This window comes from Bubalus kerabau, chromosome 14 (assembly GCF_029407905.1).
Source record: "Bubalus kerabau isolate K-KA32 ecotype Philippines breed swamp buffalo chromosome 14, PCC_UOA_SB_1v2, whole genome shotgun sequence".
Lineage (NCBI taxonomy): Eukaryota > Metazoa > Chordata > Mammalia > Artiodactyla > Bovidae > Bubalus > Bubalus kerabau.
Window position 1 is genome coordinate 15,894,723 of NC_073637.1, and position 6,527 is coordinate 15,901,249.

Here is a 6,527-nt window from a genome sequence, read left to right on the forward strand (position 1 = left end):
TTGGGATCCTTGGTGACACTCATCAGGAATGCCTCCATCAGACACAGCCTGCTGGAGAGGTGATCCCAGCATTTTCACTTTGCCAGAAATGCCGTATATTCACAAATCCAGATATGGAACTTTGTCAGCATGCTCTAAATTCCTAACAGGATTGGAGGGAAAAAATAGACCCTCACTGATGTGACCGATACACCAATTAAGGGCGCAAGTCTTTCTTCTTTCACTTTTTGTGTTGTTTTCCCAACATAATCCCAGGGGGAGGTGAATGACAAGTAATGCAATCTCTGTTGTATGTTTGCCACAAAGAACACTCATAAATCTTCCCATGGGGGCGAGTGGTGGATGTTGATCTGCATTTTTTTTTTCAAAGAAAATAAAGAAAATATGTAGATTGGTTTAATAAGGTAATGTTTTGGAAAACAACAGAAATTAAGTTTTAAATTAGCTTAAGTTTTTACTAAATCCAGACTCTCTGAACCAACTAACAAAACAAATAAATATTAAAAAAAAAAAATCCTAAAAGAGAGTCTGTGAGGTTTTCTGTTCAATGGTTCCCAACACTGCACATCTATTTGTCTTTTCTGGTCAGTATATCTCCATTATTCCAGAAGGGATCTCAATTCACTTTTAGAATCATGTCTGTTACAATTGCCCCTTCTGCAACCTCTGGCCAAATATGAGTCTCCGTTGGGAATCACCAGTGATCATATCTCAATTGCTTAACCCTGGGGTTTGCATCTGACCCACAGCAGGCCAATCAAAGTTCTTTCCAGTGATTTTCAGAATACAGTTAAAGAGGAAACATCTGTTCCCTTTGGGTGGGAAGCTGAAGAAGGGATCCCTGGATTCCAGATATGGGCAAGTGTTTTGTGTAAAGGAATGAAGGTGACCTGCAGAGAAAGGCAAAGACATGATAAGAAGACATTCTGGTCCTTGGTCTCAGGTGGTTGGTGGATTGATACATAATGGGCCCCAATAAGCCATGCCTCCTGGGACACACAGCCTTGCACAGTCCCCGTCCACATGAACTTGGTCAGGTCTTGGCCAAGTGACTTCCTTTGGCCGTAGGACATCAGCAAACGCAATGCAAGCACAGGCTTGGAAAGCACTTGCACACTGGGACCTACACTTTCTCTTGCTGCTTTCAGAACTTGGTCCTCCGGCCTGCTGGAGATAGATGACCCAGCCAAAAGTCAGCAACAGTTGCCAGACATGAAAAAGGTCATCATAAACCATTTGGTCCCAGTCACGCCATGATGGAAGGTAAAAGAAAAGCCCAGGTGTCCCAAACATCCCAGCCATCTAGCTAAGGTCACAGCAGTAATACTATGCTCAGGTGACACCACATGGAGCAGAGATGAGTTTCCCAGATGAACCCAGCCCAAGTCATCAATCCACAGATTCATCATCAAGTAAAGATTTGTCTGAATTTAAACTAAAAGTCACTCGATTTTGAAGTGGCTTGTTATGAAGACGAAGCTGACTCATACAGCCTTCTTGAAGGCACTCTATCCTTGCTTTTCTCATAAAGGCAATATATTCCCCATTTTGTCCAATTTGCTGTGTAGGATTAAGTGCCTTCCTAATAGCCAATCACTCCTTTTCCTTTGACTATAAAATCCTCATTTTGTGTAGGGATGCAATGTATGCAACTAACTACTCACTCTGTCCATTTCTCTTGCAGCTATATATGGTCATGTGACACAGTTGAAACCTTAAAGAAAGATATGAATGATGAATAAGATGGACCATACCTCTTCTACTTTCTACCTTCTTTCTTACTAGAACACAGATGTAATGACTGGAGCCATAGCAGCCACTTTGAGTGAATAAGTAAAAAAAAAAAAAAAAAGTGTGAATGAGCCATGAGTAAAAACTAAAATAAAAAGAGATGTCAGGCCTTATACTATTGAGCTTCTAAAGCAATGCCAGTGACCATCTAACTCCAGAAGGGTTATTGTACAACAAAATCAGAAACTTGGTTCCAAGACACCTGTGTAAAGTGAGCTTCTATTACACACAGCCAAATAAAATCTTAAATGATTTAAGTTAGATTTTTGTCATTTGTGACCAGAAGAGTCCTGACTAGTGACTGGGCCTTTTCTCTGGGGAGTCCTCTGGCTACTTCTGAACTGTACACCTTAAGGTGCCTGATCCCCCTTACTCTCTGATTTGCCTGTAAACACAAAGTCATTTCTGTTTTCTCCCTGAAAATAAATGAGATAGTGGATGTTTCCAAAAAGTATTTTATCAAAATCTAAAAAACTAAAAATAAACATACTGGAAATAAATAGCTTGTAATTGCCTTGTTCCCATATTGGACCCTAAAAACACCAAATAAGATTTAAGAGCCCCTATTCTAATCTCTTTACTTTATTAGTTCTCAAAGTGGAGCCCACAGACCAGAGCATCAGCATCTTCTGAGAACTTGTTAGAAATGAAAATTCCCAGGTCCTAGCCCAAACCTACTGAATCCAAACCATGGGGGTAGGGTATTTTAACAAGCTTTGTAGGAGATTCTGATGTAGCTAGGGTCTGACAGCCACTACCTTAGGATAATTATTTGCCAGTTTCTTGTGGATAATTAAGCCCTGGCTCCTTTTCTTCCAGTCAGTGTTGGGAAGAGCCAAGGGTTTGGAGTCAGAGTCCTTAATGTCATACTGTGACCCTGCCATATTATCTGTGACATCTTGGGCCAGTTGATCAACTCCTAACTCTTTGGGGTCCTAATTTATGAACAGGTAAAATGGGATATTACTCGATATGATTCTTTAAAGGTTAAATGTGATGAGACCAGCAAAATGACTACTCCCTGTTCTACTACATGCAGGTACTGAACAAAGTCAGCTAGTCCTTTTAAAGTCTGCATCTCAGTTATGTGGCCATGGAAACAAATGTCTGGTGTACACAGTCATCTTATCTTTAAAAAAAAAATTCCCTAAATTCAGTTCAAATCTCCCAATACTCCTAGATATTCCAATTCAGCCAGGTGTCAAGATGGAGAGTCTAGCTTATTTCTTACCTGATTTACTGGAATTTACTGACACTCATCACTCCCTAGTGGTTAATCTGGCCTTTCCCGGCTGAGGCTAGAGAAATTTACCTCCCTTAGAGAATTTCCATCCTCCTCACCTCCAAGGGTCTTCCATCAATCTGCTTCTCTACATTGAACCATAAACAGCCTCCAGCCTATCATAAATGCTCTCAGAGTTAATCACATTCAGAAACAACCATTTACTCACAGAACTCAATTCAGAAACATCGGAGTGTAATATAGACATGGGAACGTAGTCTGTTTTTCTGTTTGTTTGTTTTTTTTTTGTTTTGAATAAAGAACCCACATCCATAATTAAAAAGTTTAAATATTAAAAAAAGAAGGTAATGCAAAGTGATTCTCTTTTCACCTCTAGCCCTTAGGTTCCCACTCAGAGCCAATCATGCTCATAAGCTTTTTAGGTACATTTACATAGTCTAAATGTGGAAAAATCAAAGGAAAAAACTGTGTGTGTGTGTGTGTGTGTATGTATCTCATCTTTTGTTTTCCACAAGAGGTAGTATACTATACACAGCTTGTACCAGGAATATGGAAAGCATGACTAATAAGACTAACAAGAAATCGTGATAATCTGCAAAGTTTGACTCAGGGAAGCCTGATAATCTGCGTGATGTTTTCTGCAATATAAAGGAACCCTGCCCTGTCCGTGCGTCTCTGACTGCACGCAGTTGCTCTCCTGATGGCTGTGTCTGTGTGTGTGCTCATGTACATGCATATATGTCTCCTTTACTCTGCACACAACTGTGGCTATACACGTCTTTGGGGATCAACTTGGCCTCTATCACACTAGCCTGGGCACTCACCAGTCCTGACTTCTGGTCCCTGGGTTGAACTGCCCCTGGAAGGCCTTGAGATGGTAACTGGCTCTCTGTTAATTTTTCTAATGCCCAAGTCTTGTGGCAACAACACAATTTCCTGGGGACTCACACTTGACACTGCTCAAGTTTTAAAGCCCAGTCTCCCTGCTGTCCACCTTCTTCTGCACTTCTCACACCCACTGGACAAGCGTCCTGTGGGGTCTTATTTCCATTCCTCCTGCAGTTTAACAAATGTGAAGAAACCAACAAAATTCTGTAAAGCAATTATCTTTCAATTTAAAAAATTAATATTTGTTTTAAAAAAGACTGATTTCTGCCCTCCCCCCCCCCCCCCCCCGCAAAAAAGACAAACCAAAAAAAGAAAAAAAAAAAGGCGGGGGGAGCGGAACATGGGGCCCAGGCCTAGGCTCGGGGAAATTCCCAAAGGAACACATCCCAGAGGACCTGGGATGGTGTCTCTAGAATCAGCTTGGACAAAGCAGGGTTGGATGTCTACATTAGTGGATTTGAATCCTGGCTTCATTACATGAGAGCTGTGTTTTCTTGGTTCTGGAGGCTGTTTCAATATCTGTAAAGTAGGATAATAATAATTACATATAGATTGATTAGAATTATTTTTTAAAAGACAGAACACCAAATATTAAATATTATATGCTGTTGTTGTTTAGTCGCTCAGTCGTGTCCAACTCTTTGTGACCCCATGGACTGTAGCCCGCCAGTCTCCTCTGTCCATGGGATTTCCCCAGGCAAGAATACTGGAGAGGGTAGCCATTTCCTTCTTCAGCAGCTCTTCCCCATCCAGGAATCAAACCCAAGTCTCCTGCATTCGCAAGCAGATTCTTTACCACTGAGCCACCTGGGAAGCCCAAATATTATAGGAGAATGATAAGTTTTCCAAAATTTTAAGTTACATTCCTGTATTTCTAAAAGAGATTCACCCTCAGCGCTCTGGCTTTCTTTCTTTTTCTGTAAACTTTACCAGCACATGTAGAAAGCTTACACATAAGGGATACAGAGATGATCAAGACACTGCCTTTGTCCTCTAGAGGCAGAAGATGTGGTGGAGACAGCCAGCCAGTTCCTACGGGTCAGTGTAGGCTTCCTTCTCTGGAGGTGAGATGAAAAACTGGAAACTTGAGAGCATTTATCTACCTGCTGTTGACAAAATAAAAGGCAGAGGTGGGTCTAGGGTGGGTATGACTGCTGGACCAAGGTCAAGAGTGGAAATACAGGTTTCCTGGCATATTTCCTCAATCAGGCCCAGGTTCACAGGGTCACTTGATTCCCCACCCAGTTCCTCTCCAGGATTTTTCAAATACTCTAGCCTCTGCCGCAGGTGCTTCCATTTCTGAGCTTCTAGCTGAGCAGGGACAGAGGATTCGCCCTCCTCTGCACCCAGGCATGTCCTTCCACCTTTCACTTGCGGGGCCCGATGTGACCTCCAGATGAAGTGTCCTAAAACAAGCCTCTGAGGATAACCTGTCAGGCACACAATTCAGCAACAGGGCAGGGAATCTTTCCTGGCTTCCACAGATAGGGACTTATATCACAGCATGAGATTTGTTTACCCTTATCTTAGCACACAAGAACAAGTGATGCCACCCCTATTATAAATCCAGCATTCCTGCATCTGTGGGTAGGTTTCTGTGTAAATCTTCAGGAAACACTGAGTGTTCACTTTTGTTTGCTGCCTTTTCCTAGCTCCAGGCTCACAGAGCATCCATCTCACTAGAGGACACACTGGCTTTCATCTGTAGAAGGAACAAAAGACGAAAGATGGGAGCAACCAGCATCCCTGCTGTCACAGAAACCCCACCACCCAGGGCATGCCTCCTCTCTCAGCTGAACTGCCCCTCCCCTCTCGACCAGGGCCTGAAATATCCACCAGGCCCTAGTGAGCTCTGTCCTCAACAGCCTGGAATATCAGAACTCATTGGCTTTCACCCCGTGACTCCTGTAGACTCACCTTGTTCAGGACGGTTAGTACCAATAGATGATGCTGAGCAGGGTGAGGAAACTGTCCAAGTGGGCCTAAGTAGCATCAGCAGGCCCAAGCCAAAAGACCCGGATGAGGAAGTGGGCGGGGAAACCCTCCATAAGGGCCTACAACTAACTAAACATCAAACATCCAAGTAAATGTCTTTAGCCTGAGTGCATCTGTCTCAAAGACAACAGGATGGCCTAAAAAAAAAAAAAAAAAAAGTTTTTAAAAAAATCATTAGCAATAACAACAGTAGCTTTGGCATCCTTACCTTATAGAGTGCTAGGCTCCACTGGGCACTCTTTCATTTGCCCTTTACCTGCCAGGCCCATTACCTTGCAGAGTTTACAATAGCCCAGAGAGGGGTGTACTGTTAAAACTAGAGAATGGAAGCACAGAGCTGTTAAGTAATTTGCCCGAGGTCACATAGATATGAGAGATAAAGATCTCAATTAGAACACTTCTAATTCTAGTGGTCAGACTTCTGAGTCTTTGTTCTAAATCACTACTTCCCAAGACTTAACACTCACCAGCATCATCTGTTGTTGTTGTTTAGGCACCAAGTTGTGTCTGACTCTTTGCCGCCCCATGGACTGTAATCTGCCAAGTTCCTCTGTCCACGGAATTTCCCCTGAAAAAATACTGGAGTGGTGATCTTGTTGAAATGCAGATC

At 42.6% G+C, this 6,527-nt stretch overlaps 1 long non-coding RNA gene across 11 annotated transcripts; it reads right to left on the bottom strand.

Annotated features, from left to right (window-relative positions):
* Nucleotides 1–211: 211 nt before the first annotated feature.
* Nucleotides 212–6,524, bottom strand: LOC129626606 (uncharacterized). 11 transcript variants are annotated; one of them, XR_008702077.1, is made up of 6 exons: nucleotides 6,385–6,524; nucleotides 5,840–6,054; nucleotides 4,874–5,028; nucleotides 3,983–4,090; nucleotides 1,665–1,714; nucleotides 212–890 (listed from the first exon to the last, which is right to left on the bottom strand). It is a non-coding gene; the product is annotated as an uncharacterized LOC129626606 (long non-coding RNA). The 11 variants fall into 11 exon arrangements; XR_008702075.1 differs by having other exon boundaries at nucleotides 3,859–4,090; XR_008702078.1 differs by lacking the exon at nucleotides 1,665–1,714.
* Nucleotides 6,525–6,527: the final 3 nt, after the last annotated feature.